The sequence below is a fragment of the Phalangium opilio genome, unplaced genomic scaffold (assembly GCF_054372755.1).
Source record: "Phalangium opilio isolate 3A_F unplaced genomic scaffold, DU_Popi_V2 ptg001170l_1, whole genome shotgun sequence".
Taxonomy (NCBI): domain Eukaryota; kingdom Metazoa; phylum Arthropoda; class Arachnida; order Opiliones; family Phalangiidae; genus Phalangium; species Phalangium opilio.
Genome location: NW_028324255.1, coordinates 434,999 through 449,458, shown reverse-complemented (window position 1 = coordinate 449,458; position 14,460 = coordinate 434,999).

The following is a 14,460-nucleotide window of genomic DNA, read 5'->3' as shown; positions in this document are numbered from 1 at the left end:
TAAATATGTTATTAGCCGAATAAAACACTATCAGAAACCATCTAGCGTATACCAGGAACGTCCTTTATAAATAGTCATAAATGAAACGAAACCTGAGAAACATCTCGAAAATGATTTCAATTATTACATTGTTCATTTTAGCTTTGAAAGTTGAATATCTTAAATCTGGCACATACGATTTTCATTTACATTAAATATGTTATTAGCCGAATAAAACACTATCAGAAACCATCTAGCTTATACCAGGAACGTCCTTTATAAATAGTCATAAATGAAACGAAACCTGAGAAACATCTCGAAAATGATTTCAATTATTACATTGTTCATTTTAGCTTTGAAAGTTGAATATCTTAAATCTGGCACATACGATTTTCATTTACACTAAATATGTTATAAGCCGAATAAAACACTATCAGAAACCATCTAGCGTATACCAGGAACGTCCTTTATAAATAGTCATAAATGAAACGAAACCTGAGAAACATCTCGAAAATGATTTCAATTATTACATTGTTCATTTTAGCTTTGAAAGTTGAATATCTTAAATCTGGCACATACGATTTTCATTTACATTAAATATGTTATTAGCCGAATAAAACACTATCAGAAACCATCTAGCGTATACCAGGAACGTCCTTTATAAATAGTCATAAATGAAACGAAACCTGAGAAACATCTCAAAAATGATTTCAATTATTACATTGTTCATTTTAGCTTTGAAAGTTGAATATCCTAAATCTGGCACATACGATTTTCATTTACATTAAATATGTTATTAGCCGAATAAAACACTATCAGAAACCATCTAGCGTATACCGGGAACGTCCTTGAATTAGTCATAAATGAAATGAAACCTGAGACAGATCTCGAAAATGATTTCAATTATTACACTGTTCATTTTAGCCTTGAAAGTTGAATATCTTAATTCTGGCACAAACGATCTTCATTTAGTTTAAATATGTTATTAGCCGTATAAAACACTGTCAGAAACCATCTAGCGTATACCAGGAACGTCCTTTATAAATAGTCATAAATGAAGCGAAACCTGAGAAACATCTCGAAAATGATTTCAATTATTACATTGTTCATTTTAGCTTTGAAAGTTGAATATCTTAAATCTGGCACATACGATTTTCATTTACATTAAATATGTTATAAGCCGAATAAAACACTATCAGAAACCATCTAGCGTATACCAGGAACGTCCTTTATAAATAGTCATAAATGAAACGAAACCTGAGAAACATCTCGAAAATGATTTCAATTATTACACTGTTCATTTTAGCCTTGAAAGTTGAATATCTTAATTCTGGCACAAACGATCTTCATTTAGTTTAAATATGTTATTAGCCGTATACCATCTAGCGTATACCAGGAACGTCCTTTATAAATAGTCATAAATGAAACGAAACCTGAGAAACATCTCGAAAATGATTTCAATTATTACATTGTTCATTTTAGCTTTGAAAGTTGAATATCTTAAATCTGGCACATACGATTTTCATTTACATTAAATATGTTATTAGCCGAATAAAACACTACCAGAAACCATCTAGCGTATACCAGGAACGTCCTTTATAAATAGTCATAAATGAAACGAAACCTGAGAAACATCTCGAAAATGATTTCAATTATTACATTGTTCATTTTAGCTTTGAAAGTTGAATATCTTAAATCTGGCACATACGATTTTCATTTACATTAAATATGTTATTAGCCGAATAAAACACTATCAGAAACCATCTAGCTTATACCAGGAACGTCCTTTATAAATAGTCATAAATGAAACGAAACCTGAGAAACATCTCGAAAATGATTTCAATTATTACATTGTTCATTTTAGCTTTGAAAGTTGAATATCTTAAATCTGGCACATACGATTTTCATTTACACTAAATATGTTATAAGAAGAATAAAACACTATCAGAAACCATCTAGCGTATACCAGGAACGTCCTTTATAAATAGTCATAAATGAAACGAAACCTGAGAAACATCTCGAAAATGATTTCAATTATTACATTGTTCATTTTAGCTTTGAAAGTTGAATATCTTAAATCTGGCACATACGATTTTCATTTACATTAAATATGTTATAAGCCGAATAAAACACTATCAGAAACCATCTAGCGTATACCAGGAACGTCCTTTATAAATAGTCATAAATGAAACGAAACCTGAGAAACATCTCGAAAATGATTTCAATTATTACACTGTTCATTTTAGCCTTGAAAGTTGAATATCTTAATTCTGGCACAAACGATCTTCATTTAGTTTAAATATGTTATTAGCCGTATAAAACACTGTCAGAAACCATCTAGCGTATACCAGGAACGTCCTTTATAAATAGTCATAAATGAAACGAAACCTGAGAAACATCTCGAAAATGATTTCAATTATTACATTGTTCATTTTAGCTTTGAAAGTTGAATATCTTACATCTGGCACATACGATTTTCATTTACATTAAATATGTTATAAGCCGAATAAAACACTATCAGAAACCATCTAGCGTATACCAGGAACGTCCTTTATAAATAGTCATAAATGAAACGAAACCTGAGAAACATCTCGAAAATGATTTCAATTATTACACTGTTCATTTTAGCCTTGAAAGTTGAATATCTTAATTCTGGCACAAACGATCTTCATTTAGTTTAAATATGTTATTAGCCGTATACCATCTAGCGTATACCAGGAACGTCCTTTATAAATAGTCATAAATGAAACGAAACCTGAGAAACATCTCGAAAATGATTTGAATTATTACATTGTTCATTTTAGCTTTGAAAGTTGAATATCTTAAATCTGGCACATACGATTTTCATTTACATTAAATATGTTATTAGCCGAATAAAACACTACCAGAAACCATCTAGCGTATACCAGGAACGTCCTTTATAAATAGTCATAAATGAAACGAAACCTGAGAAACATCTCGAAAATGATTTCAATTATTACATTGTTCATTTTAGCTTTGAAAGTTGAATATCTTAAATCTGGCACATACGATTTTCATTTACATTAAATATGTTATTAGCCGAATAAAACACTATCAGAAACCATCTAGCTTATACCAGGAACGTCCTTTATAAATAGTCATAAATGAAACGAAACCTGAGAAACATCTCGAAAATGATTTCAATTATTACATTGTTCATTTTAGCTTTGAAAGTTGAATATCTTAAATCTGGCACATACGATTTTCATTTACACTAAATATGTTATAAGCCGAATAAAACACTATCAGAAACCATCTAGCGTATACCAGGAACGTCCTTTATAAATAGTCATAAATGAAACGAAACCTGAGAAACATCTCGAAAATGATTTCAATTATTACACTGTTCATTTTAGCCTTGAAAGTTGAATATCTTAATTCTGGCACAAACGATCTTCATTTAGTTTAAATATGTTATTAGCCGTATACCATCTAGCGTATACCAGGAACGTCCTTTATAAATAGTCATAAATGAAACGAAACCTGAGAAACATCTCGAAAATGATTTGAATTATTACATTGTTCATTTTAGCTTTGAAAGTTGAATATCTTAAATCTGGCACATACGATTTTCATTTACATTAAATATGTTATTAGCCGAATAAAACACTACCAGAAACCATCTAGCGTATACCAGGAACGTCCTTTATAAATAGTCATAAATGAAACGAAACCTGAGAAACATCTCGAAAATGATTTCAATTATTACATTGTTCATTTTAGCTTTGAAAGTTGAATATCTTAAATCTGGCACATACGATTTTCATTTACATTAAATATGTTATAAGCCGAATAAAACACTATCAGAAACCATCTAGCGTATACCAGGAACGTCCTTTATAAATAGTCATAAATGAAACGAAACCTGAGAAACATCTCGAAAATGATTTCAATTATTACACTGTTCATTTTAGCCTTGAAAGTTGAATATCTTAATTCTGGCACAAACGATCTTCATTTAGTTTAAATATGTTATTAGCCGTATACCATCTAGCGTATACCAGGAACGTCCTTTATAAATAGTCATAAATGAAACGAAACCTGAGAAACATCTCGAAAATGATTTGAATTATTACATTGTTCATTTTAGCTTTGAAAGTTGAATATCTTAAATCTGGCACATACGATTTTCATTTACATTAAATATGTTATTAGCCGAATAAAACACTACCAGAAACCATCTAGCGTATACCAGGAACGTCCTTTATAAATAGTCATAAATGAAACGAAACCTGAGAAACATCTCGAAAATGATTTCAATTATTACATTGTTCATTTTAGCTTTGAAAGTTGAATATCTTAAATCTGGCACATACGATTTTCATTTACATTAAATATGTTATTAGCCGAATAAAACACTATCAGAAACCATCTAGCTTATACCAGGAACGTCCTTTATAAATAGTCATAAATGAAACGAAACCTGAGAAACATCTCGAAAATGATTTCAATTATTACATTGTTCATTTTAGCTTTGAAAGTTGAATATCTTAAATCTGGCACATACGATTTTCATTTACACTAAATATGTTATAAGCCGAATAAAACACTATCAGAAACCATCTAGCGTATACCAGGAACGTCCTTTATAAATAGTCATAAATGAAACGAAACCTGAGAAACATCTCGAAAATGATTTCAATTATTACATTGTTCATTTTAGCTTTGAAAGTTGAATATCTTAAATCTGGCACATACGATTTTCATTTACATTAAATATGTTATAAGCCGAATAAAACACTATCAGAAACCATCTAGCGTATACCAGGAACGTCCTTTATAAATAGTCATAAATGAAACGAAACCTGAGAAACATCTCGAAAATGATTTCAATTATTACACTGTTCATTTTAGCCTTGAAAGTTGAATATCTTAATTCTGGCACAAACGATCTTCATTTAGTTTAAATATGTTATTAGCCGTATAAAACACTGTCAGAAACCATCTAGCGTATACCAGGAACGTCCTTTATAAATAGTCATAAATGAAACGAAACCTGAGAAACATCTCGAAAATGATTTCAATTATTACATTGTTCATTTTAGCTTTGAAAGTTGAATATCTTACATCTGGCACATACGATTTTCATTTACATTAAATATGTTATAAGCCGAATAAAACACTATCAGAAACCATCTAGCGTATACCAGGAACGTCCTTTATAAATAGTCATAAATGAAACGAAACCTGAGAAACATCTCGAAAATGATTTCAATTATTACACTGTTCATTTTAGCCTTGAAAGTTGAATATATTAATTCTGGCACAAACGATCTTCATTTAGTTTAAATATGTTATTAGCCGTATAAAACACAGTCAGAAACCATCTAGCGTATACCAGGAACGTCCTTTATAAATAGTCATAAATGAAGCGAAACCTGAGAAACATCTCGAAAATGATTTCAATTATTACATTGTTCATTTTAGCTTTGAAAGTTGAATATCTTAAATCTGGCACATACGATTTTCATTTACATTAAATATGTTATAAGCCGAATAAAACACTATCAGAAACCATCTAGCGTATACCAGGAACGTCCTTTATAAATAGTCATAAATGAAACGAAACCTGAGAAACATCTCGAAAATGATTTCAATTATTACACTGTTCATTTTAGCCTTGAAAGTTGAATATCTTAATTCTGGCACAAACGATCTTCATTTAGTTTAAATATGTTATTAGCCGTATAAAACACAGTCAGAAACCATCTAGCTTATACCAGGAACGTCCTTTATAAATAGTCATAAATGAAACGAAACCTGAGAAACATCTCGAAAATGATTTCAATTATTACATTGTTCATTTTAGCTTTGAAAGTTGAATATCTTAAATCTGGCACATACGATTTTCATTTACACTAAATATGTTATAAGCCGAATAAAACACTATCAGAAACCATCTAGCGTATACCAGGAACGTCCTTTATAAATAGTCATAAATGAAACGAAACCTGAGAAACATCTCGAAAATGATTTCAATTATTACATTGTTCATTTTAGCTTTGAAAGTTGAATATCTTAAATCTGGCACATACGATTTTCATTTACATTAAATATGTTATAAGCCGAATAAAACACTGTCAGAAACCATCTAGCGTATACCGGGAACGTCCTTGAATTAGTCATAAATGAAATGAAACCTGAGACAGATCTCGAAAATGATTTCAATTATTACACTGTTCATTTTAGCCTTGAAAGTTGAATATCTTAATTCTGGCACAAACGATCTTCATTTAGTTTAAATATGTTATTAGCCGTATAAAACACTGTCAGAAACCATCTAGCGTATACCAGGAACGTCCTTTATAAATAGTCATAAATGAAGCGAAACCTGAGAAACATCTCGAAAATGATTTCAATTATTACGTTGTTCATTTTAGCTTTGAAAGTTGAATATCTTAAATCTGGCACATACGATTTTCTTTTACATTAAATATGTTATAAGCCGAATAAAACACTATCAGAAACCATCTAGCGTATACCAGGAACGTCCTTTATAAATAGTCATAAATGAAACGAAACCTGAGAAACATCTCGAAAATGATTTCAATTATTACACTGTTCATTTTAGCCTTGAAAGTTGAATATCTTAATTCTGGCACAAACGATCTTCATTTAGTTTAAATATGTTATTAGCCGTATAAAACACTGTCAGAAACCATCTAGCGTATACCAGGAACGTCCTTTATAAATAGTCATAAATGAAACGAAACCTGAGAAACATCTCGAAAATGATTTCAATTATTACATTGTTCATTTTAGCTTTGAAAGTTGAATATCTTAAATCTGGCACATACGATTTTCATTTACATTAAATATGTTATAAGCCGAATAAAACACTGTCAGAAACAATCTAGCGTATACCGGGAACGTCCTTGAATTAGTCATAAATGAAATGAAACCTGAGACAGATCTCGAAAATGATTTCAATTATTACACTGTTCATTTTAGCCTTGAAAGTTGAATATCTTAATTCTGGCACAAACGATCTTCATTTAGTTTAAATATGTTATTAGCCGTATAAAACACTGTCAGAAACCATCTAGCGTATACCAGGAACGTCCTTTATAAATAGTCATAAGTGAAGCGAAACCTGAGAAACATCTCGAAAATGATTTCAATTATTACATTGTTCATTTTAGCTTTGAAAGTTGAATATCTTAAATCTGGCACATACGATTTTCATTTACATTAAATATGTTATAAGCCGAATAAAACACTATCAGAAACCATCTAGCGTATACCAGGATCGTCCTTTATAAATAGTCATAAATGAAACGAAACCTGAGAAACATCTCGAAAATGATTTCAATTATTACATTGTTCATTTTAGCTTTGAAAGTTGAATATCTTAAATCTGGCACATACGATTTTCATTTACATTAAATATGTTATAAGCCGAATAAAACACTATCAGAAACCATCTAGCGTATACCAGGAACGTCCTTTATAAATAGTCATAAATGAAACGAAACCTGAGAAACATCTCGAAAATGATTTCAATTATTACACTGTTCATTTAAGCCTTGAAAGTTGAATATCTTAATTCTGGCACAAACGATCTTCATTTAGTTTAAATATGTTATTAGCCGTATAAAACACTGTCAGAAACCATCTAGCGTATACCAGGAACGTCCTTTATAAATAGTCATAAATGAAGCGAAACCTGAGAAACATCTCGAAAATGATTTCAATTATTACATTGTTCATTTTAGCTTTGAAAGTTGAATATCTTAAATCTGGCACATACGATTTTCATTTACATTAAATATGTTATAAGCCGAATAAAACACTATCAGAAACCATCTAGCGTATACCAGGAACGTCCTTTATAAATAGTCATAAATGAAACGAAACCTGAGAAACATCTCGAAAATGATTTCAATTATTACACTGTTCATTTTAGCCTTGAAAGTTGAATATCTTAATTCTGGCACAAACGATCTTCATTTAGTTTAAATATGTTATTAGCCGTATAAAACACAGTCAGAAACCATCTAGCGTATACCAGGAACGTCCTTTATAAATAGTCATAAGTGAAGCGAAACCTGAGAAACATCTCGAAAATGATTTCAATTATTACATTGTTCATTTTAGCTTTGAAAGTTGAATATCTTAAATCTGGCACATACGATTTTCATTTACATTAAATATGTTATAAGCCGAATAAAACACTATCAGAAACCATCTAGCGTATACCAGGATCGTCCTTTATAAATAGTCATAAATGAAACGAAACCTGAGAAACATCTCGAAAATGATTTCAATTATTACATTGTTCATTTTAGCTTTGAAAGTTGAATATCTTAAATCTGGCACATACAATTTTCATTTACATTAAATATGTTATAAGCCGAATAAAACACTATCAGAAACCATCTAGCGTATACCAGGAACGTCCTTTATAAATAGTCATAAATGAAACGAAACCTGAGAAACATCTCGAAAATGATTTCAATTATTACACTGTTCATTTAAGCCTTGAAAGTTGAATATCTTAATTCTGGCACAAACGATCTTCATTTAGTTTAAATATGTTATTAGCCGTATAAAACACTGTCAGAAACCATCTAGCGTATACCAGGAACGTCCTTTATAAATAGTCATAAATGAAGCGAAACCTGAGAAACATCTCGAAAATGATTTCAATTATTACATTGTTCATTTTAGCTTTGAAAGTTGAATATCTTAAATCTGGCACATACGATTTTCATTTACATTAAATATGTTATAAGCCGAATAAAACACTATCAGAAACCATCTAGCGTATACCAGGAACGTCCTTTATAAATAGTCATAAATGAAACGAAACCTGAGAAACATCTCGAAAATGATTTCAATTATTACACTGTTCATTTTAGCCTTGAAAGTTGAATATCTTAATTCTGGCACAAACGATCTTCATTTAGTTTAAATATGTTATTAGCCGTATAAAACACAGTCAGAAACCATCTAGCGTATACCAGGAACGTCCTTTATAAATAGTCATAAGTGAAGCGAAACCTGAGAAACATCTCGAAAATGATTTCAATTATTACATTGTTCATTTTAGCTTTGAAAGTTGAATATCTTAAATCTGGCACATACGATTTTCATTTACATTAAATATGTTATAAGCCGAATAAAACACTATCAGAAACCATCTAGCGTATACCAGGAACGTCCTTTATAAATAGTCATAAATGAAACGAAACCTGAGAAACATCTCGAAAATGATTTCAATTATTACATTGTTCATTTTAGCTTTGAAAGTTGAATATCTTAAATCTGGCACATACGATTTTCATTTACATTAAATATGTTATAAGCCGAATAAAACACTATCAGAAACCATCTAGCGTATACCAGGAACGTCCTTTATAAATAGTCATAAATGAAACGAAACCTGAGAAACATCTCGAAAATGATTTCAATTATTACACTGTTCATTTAAGCCTTGAAAGTTGAAAATCTTAATTCTGGCACAAACGATCTTCATTTAGTTTAAATATGTTATTAGCCGTATAAAACACTGTCAGAAACCATCTAGCGTATACCAGGAACGTCCTTTATAAATAGTCATAAATGAAGCGAAACCTGAGAAACATCTCGAAAATGATTTCAATTATTACATTGTTCATTTTAGCTTTGAAAGTTGAATATCTTAAATCTGGCACATACGATTTTCATTTACATTAAATATGTTATAAGCCGAATAAAGCACTATCAGAAACCATCTAGCGTATACCAGGAACGTCCTTTATAAATAGTCATAAATGAAACGAAACCTGAGAAACATCTCGAAAATGATTTCAATTATTACACTGTTCATTTTAGCCTTGAAAGTTGAATATCTTAATTCTGGCACAAACGATCTTCATTTAGTTTAAATATGTTATTAGCCGTATACCATCTAGCGTATACCAGGAACGTCCTTTATAAATAGTCATAAATGAAACGAAACCTGAGAAACATCTCGAAAATGATTTCAATTATTACATTGTTCATTTTAGCTTTGAAAGTTGAATATCTTAAATCTGGCACATACGATTTTCATTTACATTAAATATGTTATTAGCCGAATAAAACACTATCAGAAACCATCTAGCGTATACCAGGAACGTCCTTTATAAATAGTCATAAATGAAACGAAACCTGAGAAACATCTCGAAAATGATTTCAATTATTACATTGTTCATTTTAGCTTTGAAAGTTGAATATCTTAAATCTGGCACATACGATTTTCATTTACATTAAATATGTTATTAGCCGAATAAAACACTATCAGAAACCATCTAGCTTATACCAGGAACGTCCTTTATAAATAGTCATAAATGAAACGAAACCTGAGAAACATCTCGAAAATGATTTCAATTATTACATTGTTCATTTTAGCTTTGAAAGTTGAATATCTTAAATCTGGCACATACGATTTTCATTTACACTAAATATGTTATAAGCCGAATAAAACACTATCAGAAACCATCTAGCGTATACCAGGAACGTCCTTTATAAATAGTCATAAATGAAACGAAACCTGAGAAACATCTCGAAAATGATTTCAATTATTACATTGTTCATTTTAGCTTTGAAAGTTGAATATCTTAAATCTGGCACATACGATTTTCATTTACATTAAATATGTTATAAGCCGAATAAAACACTGTCAGAAACCATCTAGCGTATACCGGGAACGTCCTTGAATTAGTCATAAATGAAATGAAACCTGAGACAGATCTCGAAAATGATTTCAATTATTACACTGTTCATTTTAGCCTTGAAAGTTGAATATCTTAATTCTGGCACAAACGATCTTCATTTAGTTTAAATATGTTATTAGCCGTATAAAACACTGTCAGAAACCATCTAGCGTATACCAGGAACGTCCTTTATAAATAGTCATAAATGAAGCGAAACCTGAGAAACATCTCGAAAATGATTTCAATTATTACGTTGTTCATTTTAGCTTTGAAAGTTGAATATCTTAAATCTGGCACATACGATTTTCTTTTACATTAAATATGTTATAAGCCGAATAAAACACTATCAGAAACCATCTAGCGTATACCAGGAACGTCCTTTATAAATAGTCATAAATGAAACGAAACCTGAGAAACATCTCGAAAATGATTTCAATTATTACACTGTTCATTTTAGCCTTGAAAGTTGAATATCTTAATTCTGGCACAAACGATCTTCATTTAGTTTAAATATGTTATTAGCCGTATAAAACACTGTCAGAAACCATCTAGCGTATACCAGGAACGTCCTTTATAAATAGTCATAAATGAAACGAAACCTGAGAAACATCTCGAAAATGATTTCAATTATTACATTGTTCATTTTAGCTTTGAAAGTTGAATATCTTAAATCTGGCACATACGATTTTCATTTACATTAAATATGTTATAAGCCGAATAAAACACTGTCAGAAACCATCTAGCGTATACCGGGAACGTCCTTGAATTAGTCATAAATGAAATGAAACCTGAGACAGATCTCGAAAATGATTTCAATTATTACACTGTTCATTTTAGCCTTGAAAGTTGAATATCTTAATTCTGGCACAAACGATCTTCATTTAGTTTAAATATGTTATTAGCCGTATAAAACACTGTCAGAAACCATCTAGCGTATACCAGGAACGTCCTTTATAAATAGTCATAAGTGAAGCGAAACCTGAGAAACATCTCGAAAATGATTTCAATTATTACATTGTTCATTTTAGCTTTGAAAGTTGAATATCTTAAATCTGGCACATACGATTTTCATTTACATTAAATATGTTATAAGCCGAATAAAACACTATCAGAAACCATCTAGCGTATACCAGGATCGTCCTTTATAAATAGTCATAAATGAAACGAAACCTGAGAAACATCTCGAAAATGATTTCAATTATTACATTGTTCATTTTAGCTTTGAAAGTTGAATATCTTAAATCTGGCACATACGATTTTCATTTACATTAAATATGTTATAAGCCGAATAAAACACTATCAGAAACCATCTAGCGTATACCAGGAACGTCCTTTATAAATAGTCATAAATGAAACGAAACCTGAGAAACATCTCGAAAATGATTTCAATTATTACACTGTTCATTTAAGCCTTGAAAGTTGAATATCTTAATTCTGGCACAAACGATCTTCATTTAGTTTAAATATGTTATTAGCCGTATAAAACACTGTCAGAAACCATCTAGCGTATACCAGGAACGTCCTTTATAAATAGTCATAAATGAAGCGAAACCTGAGAAACATCTCGAAAATGATTTCAATTATTACATTGTTCATTTTAGCTTTGAAAGTTGAATATCTTAAATCTGGCACATACGATTTTCATTTACATTAAATATGTTATAAGCCGAATAAAACACTATCAGAAACCATCTAGCGTATACCAGGAACGTCCTTTATAAATAGTCATAAATGAAACGAAACCTGAGAAACATCTCGAAAATGATTTCAATTATTACACTGTTCATTTTAGCCTTGAAAGTTGAATATCTTAATTCTGGCACAAACGATCTTCATTTAGTTTAAATATGTTATTAGCCGTATAAAACACAGTCAGAAACCATCTAGCGTATACCAGGAACGTCCTTTATAAATAGTCATAAGTGAAGCGAAACCTGAGAAACATCTCGAAAATGATTTCAATTATTACATTGTTCATTTTAGCTTTGAAAGTTGAATATCTTAAATCTGGCACATACGATTTTCATTTACACTAAATATGTTATAAGCCGAATAAAACACTATCAGAAACCATCTAGCGTATACCAGGAACGTCCTTTATAAATAGTCATAAATGAAACGAAACCTGAGAAACATCTCGAAAATGATTTCAATTATTACATTGTTCATTTTAGCTTTGAAAGTTGAATATCTTAAATCTGGCACATACGATTTTCATTTACATTAAATATGTTATAAGCCGAATAAAACACTGTCAGAAACCATCTAGCGTATACCGGGAACGTCCTTGAATTAGTCATAAATGAAATGAAACCTGAGACAGATCTCGAAAATGATTTCAATTATTACACTGTTCATTTTAGCCTTGAAAGTTGAATATCTTAATTCTGGCACAAACGATCTTCATTTAGTTTAAATATGTTATTAGCCGTATACCATCTAGCGTATACCAGGAACGTCCTTTATAAATAGTCATAAATGAAACGAAACCTGAGAAACATCTCGAAAATGATTTCAATTATTACATTGTTCATTTTAGCTTTGAAAGTTGAATATCTTAAATCTGGCACATACGATTTTCATTTACATTAAATATGTTATTAGCCGAATAAAACACTATCAGAAACCATCTAGCGTATACCAGGAACGTCCTTTATAAATAGTCATAAATGAAACGAAACCTGAGAAACATCTCGAAAATGATTTCAATTATTACATTGTTCATTTTAGCTTTGAAAGTTGAATATCTTAAATCTGGCACATACGATTTTCATTTACATTAAATATGTTATTAGCCGAATAAAACACTATCAGAAACCATCTAGCTTATACCAGGAACGTCCTTTATAAATAGTCATAAATGAAACGAAACCTGAGAAACATCTCGAAAATGATTTCAATTATTACATTGTTCATTTTAGCTTTGAAAGTTGAATATCTTAAATCTGGCACATACGATTTTCATTTACATTAAATATGTTATAAGCCGAATAAAACACTGTCAGAAACCATCTAGCGTATACCGGGAACGTCCTTGAATTAGTCATAAATGAAATGAAACCTGAGACAGATCTCGAAAATGATTTCAATTATTACACTGTTCATTTTAGCCTTGAAAGTTGAATATCTTAATTCTGGCACAAACGATCTTCATTTAGTTTAAATATGTTATTAGCCGTATACCATCTAGCGTATACCAGGAACGTCCTTTATAAATAGTCATAAATGAAACGAAACCTGAGAAACATCTCGAAAATGATTTCAATTATTACATTGTTCATTTTAGCTTTGAAAGTTGAATATCTTAAATCTGGCACATACGATTTTCATTTACATTAAATATGTTATTAGCCGAATAAAACACTATCAGAAACCATCTAGCGTATACCAGGAACGTCCTTTATAAATAGTCATAAATGAAACGAAACCTGAGAAACATCTCGAAAATGATTTCAATTATTACATTGTTCATTTTAGCTTTGAAAGTTGAATATCTTAAATCTGGCACATACGATTTTCATTTACATTAAATATGTTATTAGCCGAATAAAACACTATCAGAAACCATCTAGCTTATACCAGGAACGTCCTTTATAAATAGTCATAAATGAAACGAAACCTGAGAAACATCTCGAAAATGATTTCAATTATTACATTGTTCATTTTAGCTTTGAAAGTTGAATATCTTAAATCTGGCACATACGATTTTCATTTACACTAAATATGTTATAAGCCGAATAAAACACTATCAGAAACCATCTAGCGTATACCAGGAACGTCC